The sequence below is a fragment of the Anser anser genome (genome assembly GCF_964211835.1).
Source record: "Anser anser genome assembly, chromosome: 10".
Taxonomy (NCBI): domain Eukaryota; kingdom Metazoa; phylum Chordata; class Aves; order Anseriformes; family Anatidae; genus Anser; species Anser anser.
The window spans coordinates 2,101,569-2,113,698 of record NC_139730.1 but is presented as its reverse complement, the minus strand read 5'-3'; positions in this window follow the sequence as shown (position 1 = coordinate 2,113,698).

Below are 12,130 nucleotides of genomic sequence, written 5' to 3'. Positions count from 1 at the left end.
CAGAGGGCAGCTGTTAAACAAAGTGAAAACAGCGGCGGGGCTGCGGGGCTCCCCGGCACGCAGCAGCTGCAGCCCGGCGCTGCGCTGGGACTCCTCGCCGGCAGCACCCCTGGCTCTTTGGTGAGGCAGGGAGGGCAGCAGGGTGGTGTCGCTGGGGATTTCCAGGGCTCATAAAGCCCCCAAAACCCATCATGGCTATGGCCGAAGCGATGTGTGGAGGAATTTGCTCTCTCCTGCTATCCCAGTGGTGCCGGAGCAGGCTGGGTCTGGGTGCTCCGGTGCTCCTGCTTTTTCCATGGGCTTGCCTGAGGGCTAGGAGCAATGAAACATGATGGGGTTCAGTAGTCATTTCTTGCTGGATCTGCACTCTGCCTTTCTCCGGGTTCTCAGGTGGGCCAAGCTCATCTGCAGGCTACGGCAAAGTGGCCGCTTTCTCAGGCTGGCACTTTTGCATTAATGCATATAATGCATGGAATTAATAAATAGCCATAGTGTGCCTTCAATGCAAAGCTGTTCCTTGAGTTGCTGTGGATTTTCCTCTGCTCCAGTCCTATTTTTCAAGATTGAATGCCCTGCATTTGACAGCTGGCTTCCGGGGCGGCTCTCAGCATCGCTCGGTCAGATGGCAGCAGCGGAGGTGCTGGCAGCACAGGGACAAATTCAGCTTCAAATAACTCCTGGTTGCCCCAGCAAGCTTCATCTCAGGGATGCTGAGTTCAGACGTGTGGCCGTGCACCCAGCTTGGCTGTGGATTTTTCCAGACAAGGTGCCCAAAGCCTTCACCTGCGGCACCTACCAACAGACTGGCAGGGCTTCTGTAGCTCTGGTTTTACCATTTCCGATCGCATCCGTAGGTTTGTGCTCAAACCACAAACACAGCAACATGGGAAGCAAATTCTGTTTGTTTTATTTCTTAAACACTGCCTCAGCCTGTGGCAGGATAAATCCCTTTCCCTTCCCAAGGTGAGGGATTACGCGCAGTCACGCGGGAAGGGGAGCTGCCTTTGGATGCGTTTCTCCTTCCCTCGCAATTGCTGTGAAGTGAATTTAATGCAGTTTAAGTTTGGGTACAACAAAGTCAAGCTGCAGATCAGAAACACATGTTGTAAGTGCTGCAGGCACCGAGTGAAACCTGATCTGCCGAGGTTTCCCTTAAATCTGCACTTTCTCATTTGGCTCTCATATTAAAGCTGTATTTCAGAGCTGTCTAACCCTCTCGAAAGATGATGAATAACAATAAAAACATTCACTGGAGGACTGTCATCATTTCCAAAGGAAGTGTAATAAATACTTTACGACAGGACTCTTTTTTTTTTCTATGTACAGCCATAAACTAGTTTTAAGTTACAACTTATTAAGCCTCTAAACAATTAGAGCTCAGCTTGTGGGTAAGGCGCTGGGGCTGGTCCTTGTGGGTTTGCCTCGTTTTTGGGCTTGGGGGACCCAGAGGGAGCCACTTGGCTTTCCTGTGCCTCAGTTTCCCCCTGTGATGGTTGAGTCGTGGGTGTTTGTGGCCACCGAGCTCACAGCAGGTTTGGGCTATGCTCTTGGTATGGATAATCAATGTCCTGATGTCCCCAAGGCTTGTCCCTTGTGCGAGCTGTCATTCCCCTCAAGGGTCCCTGTGTCTGTCCTAGCAAAGGTGGCTGTCTGTCCTGAGAAGTCTGCGAGAACCTTGGCTGGCTGGGGTCAGTGCCAGGACCCGGGCACTTTGTGCCTGCTTGCTTTGAACCCATAGCCCCACCTGCAGAACCCATGGGAACAAGTTTTCCCTCCCCATTGATTTGATTTCTGCTCCTTATTTTAGTTAAAAAATGGGATGCTGTTTGATGGCAAGAATTAAAAATAATAATCCAGCCAGTGTTTGTGTGAGCTCCCCCAGGCCGCCGTGTCTCTGCCTCGATGCACAATCCCTGCAGAAATAGCTGGCCCCACAGCTGCTCTGCAGAGCCCCTTCCCCCTCTGCTGCCTTAGCAGGGGAAAATCTGAGAGCAGCTGCCTGCAAATCCAATCAGGAGACGTCCAGATTGCCCTTTATTGTGCCTTTTATTTTGCTTTTGATTTTGCTTAAGGGTAATAAAAATAAAACAGAGGGCTCGTGGCCTGAGGACATCGCGTTTTGCAGCATCACCCTGCCCAGGGCGCAACATAAGTATGTAGGAAGAAAAACTTTTTTTTTTGCTCGTCTTCTTCCCTGCCCAGTCCTTCAGTTGTTGTTTTAGACGATGTCTCATGCCTGTGGCCAAAGAAGGGCTGCTCTGGGACTGTACGGACCCGGGGTGGATGGGAGGGGGCAGAGGGTGGATGCTGAGTGCTGGAGCAGTGCTTGGTCCTGCCAGAGCTCCCAGTGCAATGCTGAGGACTCCAGGGCAAGGGAAACCCCCTCTGCTCAGCCCTGCGGAGCACCTTGAGGCAGCTGAGCTCTGTCACCTTCCTCTTTGGAAGAGCCCAACAGCCACGATGCTCCTTCCAGTCCCTGGGAGTGGCTCTAGGTTAAAGATCTGTATGGAAATCCATGCTTAATCCTCTTTCTTCAATTAGGGGGTGGACAGTGATTATCGTGGTTTAGGATTTCTCCAAGTGGTCCCTGGAGGCATGGTCTGCCCGCTCCCCTGCAGTTGCAGAGAAACCACAGAACGAAGCTGAGACCTTCCTGGTGCGCCTGCAGGCAGCCGGTGCCACCAGGGCTGCCCTGCTCTTCACGGAGGCAGGGACAGGGGAAATTCCTGATCAAGAGCTGAAATAGGTTCTGAATGCAAAGCTTCATAAATTGCTCCTCTGGTCCTGTGCTGTAATTCAGCTGTGGCTTTTAAATCTGCAAAGGTAAAGTGCTGCTGTAATGCAGGGTTGAGGATGCTGCCAACTGATGCAACCCGACGCTGTCCGTGTGATGATTGCTTCTGTAATTTACTGATAAATTCACTTCTGACAACAGAAATTAATTTGTGACTCGAGTGTATTTCTAATGAAGGCTTTGCCCTTCTTGCTAGCGGCGATTTCAAGTTTCTGATGGTATGGAATTTTTAATCCCCACGGAAAAGGCAAGCAGTGGCTTTAGGGCCATTTGGGAGAAGGTTTCTCAATATTGATCGTGGGAAGTGCTGTTAGGGTGCTCGTGCCTGGCTCCTAGCGAGCCCTACGCGAGGCCCTTTCCCCTGGCGTATCCTCTGTTGATTCAGAAGGATCTGAAAAAACACTTTTTTTTCATGTCTCTTCCACATTGAAGGATGAAATTTCTTTACCCAGCTCCTCCCGGTGCTGCTGGGATTTCGGTGACTGGGTCGCCCTGAGCTGGGCACCTCGAGCCCTCGGCTCACCATCGCTGCCTCCAGCGGGGACCAGGGTCAGGGCAGAGGCACCCTGAGGCCTGCCCACAGCCCCTTGCCTCCCGCCAAGACTGCTGAGGAAACGCACTTTATTGGGCTGTAAGGACTGGTACAGGTGTTGGAAAACTGGCGCGTGGGGAGTGCTGCTAATGCTCCGGGAACTGCCCCGGTTTTGCTTGGATCTGAATCAAGGTCTGCAGCACGGGCTGCTCCCGGCGGCAGCGGGCTCCGCAGGTCACCTCGGCCCTGGCTGTTAGGAGAACACCAACCCATCCTGCTTTGTCTTTAAGTTCCTCCTGGTCGGGATTACGTGCTCCCCCGGCTTTAAATGGAAGCGCCAGCACAACTAAACCTTCACCCAAATCCAGATGAAGCCTCGCGCAGCCAAACCGGCAGTGAAGCAACTTGAAAATCTCCCCGGAGCTGCAGGGGCAGGAGGGGTTGGCATGGCTTCTGATGGTGGTGCAGGACGTGGGGTATCCTACTTAGGGCATTTTCGCTGGGCTGAATTGTGAAACCTTCCCAGCCCATGGACTTTGCTGGTGCTACAGCTTGCAGGAGGCCGGGGTCTGCAGCTGGAGCTCGTTGTGTCCCTCTGCGGTGCCAGCCATTTGTTAACTGGGCTCCAGCGAACCTGGCTACCTGAAATGAAAATGTATGTCTTAGGTTTTACGGCTGCTATGGCAAGTGAATGAATTTGTTTTCTTGTACCGAGCGGAGATTGTATTTGCTAGACATATTTGCAATTCAAACCTGCTTGTGCCCGTCAGAAAAAGAATTCACCACTGTCTGAAGGTCTCTTTATGCTATCACACGCCTCCTACACCGCGACTATTTTTACTTATTTCATATTTATTGAGCTCGTACCCTTGCAAATACTGTTACAAGGGAAAAGTGAGGGCTGATACCCCCAGTCCCAGCCACTGGGTTAGCAGAAGAGACCCCAAATTCTGGGGTCCCCTCCAGCACTTCCCACGCTGCAACCCCCCTCCACCTCCTCCCTTTGCATGGGGCAGAAACATTTGCCCAGAAGCAAATCCCCAAGGATGGCTTTGGGTTTGACATGCAGCTTGTCAGTTTGCTTGGAAGATGGGTTTTGTCCTTGACATCCAGGCAAAAAGAGCGGATTTATTCTGGTTTCTGCCAAGTGCCATTCGATCACGCATGGTGGTGATGCCACCGGGCGCTGTGCCTCGTGCCCAGCGCTGCGGGGACCCTCGCGTGCATGGGGATGTGCTTCAAGTTTTCCACACAAAGGCACAAATAGGAATTGGTGCAGCCTGTGAAACATTTTATTTATTTTCTCCTTTAAAGCCTTTCCAGGCAGACTTTGGTTTGGACTGCTGGCTCACTTATTTTTTTTTTAATTTTTTTTATTGCAATTAATGTCACAAACATTTCTCATGTCGCACTAGATGTTATTGGCAGGAGGGTTATTAAAAAGCAAAACAAACCCCAAACCTGACTGTAACCTGAAACATATTTGATCCAAGCTATTTTATATTAAAGAGGATTTGCACTTTGAACATGGAAGAATTTTTGGTTATGGGTCCAGAATATCTGAAAACCTCATTTTTCAGGTGCCTGGAAACCACCCTTTTGTGGCTTGCCAACACTCGCAGAGCCCTCTGATCTCTGCTGGGCTGCGTGGGCACCCTGCAGAGGTGGCTCTTGGTTAGGCTGTCCATCCGTCTGTCTGTCCCTCGGTGTGTAGTGCAGAAGTTGGGGTGATATGTTGTCACCTCAGAGTAGAAACTGGAGGATCACGATGACCCTGCCTGGCTTGTTTGCACAAGTCTTTACGAAGCACCAAAATCATTTGTAATGTACGTGGATTTGTAGCACATACCAGAATTATTGTGTGAATTGCCTTCAGAGAGCACCTCTGCTAAATGCAGTCTCTGATGACTGGCTCTGAGTCTAGCACTGATGGACAGCGTATTTTGTTAGTTGTGTCGTTCTGACTTGTTTTGTTGAGTTAAATGGGTCTGACTTGCAGATACATTAAGAATTCACATTACTCGGTGTTTGTTTACCGATCTCAAATCAGCCAATTCTTGTGCGCATTGAAATGTTATGTATAAATGTTATGCATAACTAATTCATGGATACATATGCATAAAAGCAGCATTAAACACAAGATCATTTGAATCCATGTCAGGATTCAAAGGATGCTCTTAGACAGGGAAAGGCAAGAGGCAGGGCACAGCAGGGAAGACGCTCTGCTAAGACCGATGCTGGAGCACTGCTGGGCTGCTGGAGAGGAGATGACAACCAAGTAGAAGGACCTCTGCAAGGCCCAGAGAGCAACTTCTGTCCAAAGGTCAAAAACAGGATTGGAGCTGGGTGAGAGGAGATGAAATGTCTGAGCTGGAAGGGACCGAGGAACCTGGTGCACAGGCTTGGCCCTGGACCCATCACCTCCTCCAAAACGGCAGCCCCGTGGCTGTGGACTCCTCGGAGGTGGCCGGGGATGCTCGCCTGCTCCCTGCACCTGGCATCTCTGCTTGTCAGGGGTTTGTAATCCTTCCTGCTGGAGGGAAGCTGCTGAGGCTTCCTTTTTGCACATATTTATACCTAAAAAAGTGATAGGCTCAGTTTCTCAGAAGCGTTTCCAGGTTTAATTTTCTCCTTTTTCCGTTTGCCAAGCCCAGTGCTGTAACAGCAAATCTTCCTTTTCTTTTCCTTATTTTCCACACCGAGCAGAAAGCTGCTTTTCCCATTGCTCTCTTTACAAGGGTCAGCCTTACAGCATCGGCAACGCTCAGACGTGGCGTCCAACAGCTTTTGTGTACTGAAAGCAGCATCAGCCCTGCATTGCCTGCGTCTCCCTACAAATCCTGCCTTTGGTGAAGGCTGGCTGTGGTGACCACAATCATTAAGTGCACACACCACTTGGCAACGAGCAGGTTGTTGATTTATACAGTTAGTTTAACCCTTTTTCCCCTCTTTGATGATCACTGTCCCCTGGCTGTTTGGAGTGATCTGGGTGCGTGTTGCATTTTTAGGCCATGCTGTGAGCAGTGTGTTGGGGAGTAAATAGTGCTTGGAAGTGGCCCCGACCTCTGCTCGGATGGATACTTTGGACACATGTGAATGCTCAGGCATGTGCTTTTAAATTAATTTTCCACAAATCCATGTGGCTTTGAAATTCTCTCTCCAAAACTATTCCTGCTGGTAAAACTTGATCACAAGGACGGGGAGCTGGGGGCAGGGGCCACGAGCAGAGAAATCCAGAGTGATAGCAGAGAAATACGATTGCATAGGCTCACCTGTGACCATTTTATATAGGTATCGGGTATACATCCAGTTCTGTTCTGAGCCAAAGCACTTTAGTTCTGCCTCCTTTGCTCTTGGCAGGTATTGACTCAGGTGTGAGCTGGACATGCAGGGCTCCAACACTGAATTCTGGGTTCAATTCATGCATGCAAAATCTGGAATTCGTGGAATTAATAGGAAAAAAAAAAAAGAATGAACCAGCTTAGCGCTCACCTGTTAATTCATTTTTTTACACCATGAAAAAAAAAACAATTTTAGAAGGCCTAGGCAGTATATGAAACAGGGTTTATTGTCTGGCAGCTGTACAGAAACATTTCATTACCATAGCTGGCAATAAATAAAGCAGACCATGCTGGAGGTCAGAGAGCAGGATGGGGCCACAGCGGAGGTGCCCAGCACCAGGCAGCCTCCCCAGCCACCCATTTCCCAGCTGAGCAAGGACACCGCTCCCCTGTCCCCGCTGCACCGCGCAGGGAAAAGCGCTGCAGGTACCCGGGCCTGTGCTGTGGCTTAGCTCCAGGGCCTGGGGATAAGGCTGAATATTGATAAAATAAAGCATTTCTCAATGGCCTGTGCCATCTAGTGGCAAAGCAGAGCTGGAGCCAGCGGAGCAGCGGGTTCATGCGCCAGGCGCGTCGTGCGCTGGGTGAGTGGAGGCCGCAGCACAGGTGCTGTTGGTGGTGGCCTCCATGGAGAGCCTCGCACCCGGGCTTGGCTTCAGGCTTTTTTTTTTACATCCTTACTCTATGGATATAATTCCCTGTCTCGGCTTGGTCTCAGCCGTGCTCACCCCTTGCCAGCAGCCCAGTGTCCTTCAGGTCTTGCTTCAGATGTGTGCTGAGGTGGGGGAGGCATCGCCTGGAAAGGGTTTGAGAGCATCACGCTGTGTTACAACACAGAGGACAAAAGCAGGGGCTACCCGTGCTTTGTGGGCCCCCCGTTTCTCTTTGCGTATTGCTCTGAGATACTCCTCAGGTTAGGGCAGCTCTTCCGAGGATTTCTGCATGCCCTTAGTGCTCCAAACCTTAGTGTTTCTCTGTCCTCTGCTGCCAGTGCCATTTCCTGATCTTGTCCTGAACCCTAACAAGTCTGTGATGAAATATTTCTGTCTGCTTCTCTCTAATCCCAGTTTCCTAAAGCAGGTTGTACTTAGGTTTGATACCCCCTGTGTCTCACATGCCTGAAAGTCCGCCTATTTTCCCAGCTCCTTCAGGTGGACCCCTAAAGCCCCTTGCATCCTCCTACAGACCGTGTCCTTGCTCAGGTTGCTGGCTGAGAGACAGGAAAAGGTCACCAAAAGCCTCTTCTGTCTGGCCACCGCCTGCTTCAGGATTTAGGTGCTAGGCAGCTTCCTCTGCATCCTGAAGTTCTTTGGTGGGCAGTCTCAAAGCCGGTTGCTGGTTGCCCTGCCCCAGCAGGAGGACTTCTCCAGCCGGGTCTCCTGGGCTCCAGCTCAGCACGGAGGGGCTGTTCCTCCGATGGGACTTCCCAGCCCACGACAAACCAGGTCTCATGGAGGTGTCGGGCTTCCATCCCTGGGGCTGGACGCAGTCTGCAGTGAGGATGATGTCCAGAATTCACAGCTTAACCCCCTCTTGGTAGCTCTTTGGAACGGTACGTCTTCCAGATACGGAGCAGTCGAGCTCCTTTTCGGGTGGCAGATGAGCAGCTAAGGTGCAGGGGCAAGTCGCACGGAAAGTAAGGCAGGTTGATGAGTCTGTAACCAAAAACAGAACCTGAAACAAACCATCCCATTAAGCTGTGTATTTACGCTGCTATTTCTAAACTAATGCTCTCCGCTATTTACCAAGCCTAAACCACAATATTTTACCAAGTGCTCCAGAATCCAAGATGCATTTTTGCAACTCCGAGTCAGTGGAAACTTAGCAGTTTATTTTTCCCTTTGGAAAGTAACCAGTTCCTATTTTTATCTTGGTTAAAGCCCACAGCGTCACCCATCAGACTCCTGCAGGCAAACATTTCCTCTGTCCTTTGCACCAAAACTGCCAGGCTTCCCAACAAATCAAACAGTGAATTGTTATTTGTGACCCCGATTCATTACTCCCAAATAGAAATGGAAAATGCCGTGGCAGGAATACAGAGATCTGTCAGTAAAGAAAACCAGGCAAACTATTAAAGCACATTTAATCTGGGGTTGCTGGATATAAACTAATCTTTCTTAGAGGGCTGGACGAAAGAGGGTGGGTTACATGTCTGTCTGCACCACTGTTTTTGTACCTTCCTCCCAAGCACCCAGTGCTGGCTGCTCGCGGAGGCAGGATGCTGGACCAGCCAGACAGTGCCTTTCATCCTGCATGGCCATTTCGGTGCTCCGATAAATGGGCCCAGTCTGTGAAATATATTGGGAGGTCTATTGGAGCTCTATTGGAAGATAAATAAATATATCTGCATTTTAACAGTAGGAGCAGTATTAAGCAAATCTGTACATACGTAGGAATATCACCTTAAATAACCCTAAATAATAAGGAGCAGCTCAGAGAGCAGGTGCTGGATTTATGAGCATGGCCGCGAGGAGCAGAGCAGACAAGGGTGGCGCAAACCTGGGGGACAAACGTGCCCGAGGGGCAAACTGGGGGGGCAAACATGCCTGAGGAGGAGGAGAGCTCAGACAGGGCCGAGAGACCCATGAGCACCACCACTGCTGCCAGCTTGGCTCCAGGCTTGGACCTCAGCTGGAGTCTCCGTTGGTGCCAACACAGAGGAGCGTCCCTGGGAGATGCACAGGGCAGAGCCCCCGAGCCAGGGGAAGCTAGCATCTCAATAATATTTTTATCTCTGTGTCCCAGGTTGCAGATGAGGTCTCTCTGGAGCTTGTAGGATTAGAGGCTGCGGTTTCTGGAGCTATCAGTGCACCACCACGGTGTTTTCATTAGGTCTGAGCGCAGATAATGTTGACTGAAACCTAATCTCTTACAATGGCTTTAACGGTACGAAGGCAGGAGGCAAAAAGAGGCGCATGAAGGGCAACCTAGGAGCAATGAGGGGTTTTCTCCTGCCAGATGCGTCGCGCCACGTGCAGCAACGCACAGCAAGGCGACAAACGTGCCAGTGCCCCATGGACACAAAGCACAAACAAACCGCGGGCTTTGTTTGCCAGTCGGGCACTTCCAAGCCAGCACAATTGTCTCAGATGTTAATTGCTCAAAGCGCACGTTACGTGGAGACTTAGCTGTTGCGATGAACTTTTGTTGAACCACGAGTTCCCAAGGGACACGGCTCCTGTCGTGCCACAGAGCTAAATGCCTCGGGGCTTCCAAGCAGAAGCCTGTGGGGAGGCTGCTCCTCCCCTGGGGCTCTGCAGGGCGAGGATGAGGAGCATGAGTGTAGTAACCGAGACCAAGTTGAGAGGATCCTTTATTCCTCTATTGAGACAGCTTGTATTAAGCCATCTTAAGAAATAGTGGCTTATTTTTAATCAGCTGTGACTTAAATCCAGCCTGATCTGCAATCCAGGCAAGAGCTGTGATGTCTTGGGGCTACCCTTCTCCGTTTGGAGGCCAGTAGTTCTTCGGGCAGATGCTCGTGGTTTGATACGCAGTGTGGAAAAAAAGAAGACCAGGCTTTTAGAAATACTTAAGGACCTTCTTCCTTCTTGTTTAATAATTTTTCAGTGCCTTCTCTTGGTAACTCAGGTATTTCTTCCCTGCTCAGCTGTTCTTGGATGTGCAGAGAAATGTCACGGGGGTTCGGTAGGGAAGAGCCCCGCTAATTACCCATCGCACTTAGAAAAAAACAAGAAGTGCTAAATTAATCATTAGCTTGAAAACAAAGAGCTGCGCATGTCCCACGCATTTCCATGCAGGTGGGAAATATTTTTTTCCCCCCGTCTGGCTGGATAAACTGTTTTACCGGAGGAGCCCAGCAGCTTAAACCCTCCGCTGGAGCCCGCTGGTCAGGGACACAAAGCACCTCGTGTGCGCAGCCGTGAGGGATGGCGCAGGCGCGCTGCGAGCCCCCGCGAGGTGCTGCACCAACAAAGAGCAAATTCACGGCCGGGTCCTGTCCCCCATGAGGTCATTTTCTGCCGAAGCTCGGCTCATTAGGCCGGCAGGCTTGTTGATACAGCTCGAAGCGAGGGTGATGAGTGTGACCGGGTTTGCTGAATGAGGCCTGCCCGCCGCTCCCGGCACGCAGAGGTTCCTCATTGTCTCCGGCTGGGAACGGGACCGTTAATTGCACGAGCTGCCCAAGATGATTCTTCCAGCCACGAGGCTCCGCAAGGTCACTCCTGTCCCAGCACCGCCGGGCTTTGACAGCGGGGCTGTCCCCGGGGGACAATGAGGTACGGGGCCGGGTCACGGCGCTTTGTTAGGTGACTTCCTCAGCTCCCCAGAGCAGCGGGTCTGGCTTCTGCCCAAACCACACCAAAACCACCCCGAACCCTTCCCGCATCCCTCCTGGTGTGCTGCGGCCTCGCTGGAGGGGGCTGTCGGTGCTGCCCCCAGCCCGAGCACGCGGGGTGGTTGTGGGTGGCAGGAGGCAGGGTGTGATTTGGGTAACCCCCGTCAGGGCTCACCAAATTCACCGGGAGCATTTCTCTGTCAGGTTTCAGGAGTCAGGTACCGCAGGTCCTGTTTTCAGAAGCCATTTGAGGTGTTCGACCCTGCAAATCATTGCACGCTAATTGCAGAGACGATTTACCGTGGAGCCACACCAAGGAGACGCCTAAATGACATTTTAGCAATTTTTGTTTTAAGCCAATTATTACTTGAATCTAGCTTGTTTATTAGTAATTGTGGGCTAAACCCCTTGACCCAGAAGTGCTCTTTTTTTTTTTTTTAACTAAAGCTGCGTAATAAAGTCATTACATAATTTGTAGTAAATTGCTTACAGAAGCGATCCTTTAAACTTATGACAAGTGAATCTTTCACTTCTCCGAATGGGAGAGCGTTTCTCTCCCAGCCAAGAGGCTGGGTCAGTGCTGAAGAAAGAGCTTACATGGAGAAAGCCCAGCTCAAAGCAGGCAAAGATGCGGCACGGCCAAGCAGATGTGGGGATGCTGCTGGGGTTGCAGCACACCACAAGAACGCCCCAACCCCTCCAGCTCAGCAGCTCCTGGATCCACCTGGAGCTTCTTCTCCCTGGTGTTTCAGCAGACAGAGCCAACTTTGTGACCAGTGGTGGATTTAGGGGTGGACTTGAGCCAAAATCTAAGTGCTGAGATTTGGGGGCAGCCAGACCACGGCATCTCTGCTTGGGTCCGTGTATCCTTGGGCTTGTTGTACACAGACGGTGATGGATTGCAGCAACTGGCCATTTACGTGGCATTCTGGAGATTAAATATTAGTGTGGGTTTCCTACTTGTTGGTCTGGATTTCGTTTCTGACCTGTGAGGAAGAGCTCCCCATAGAGAGAGAGCATCCCTCCTCTCCAAACCCCTGCCAGCACAGCTCTGCCAAAACCGAAGGGAGGATGCTTCAAGCATGGATTTTCCTGCTGCTGCCACGGGGTAACGATGAGAAGTGACGGGCTGTAGCGTATGGGCAGCATCACGGGAAGGGCAG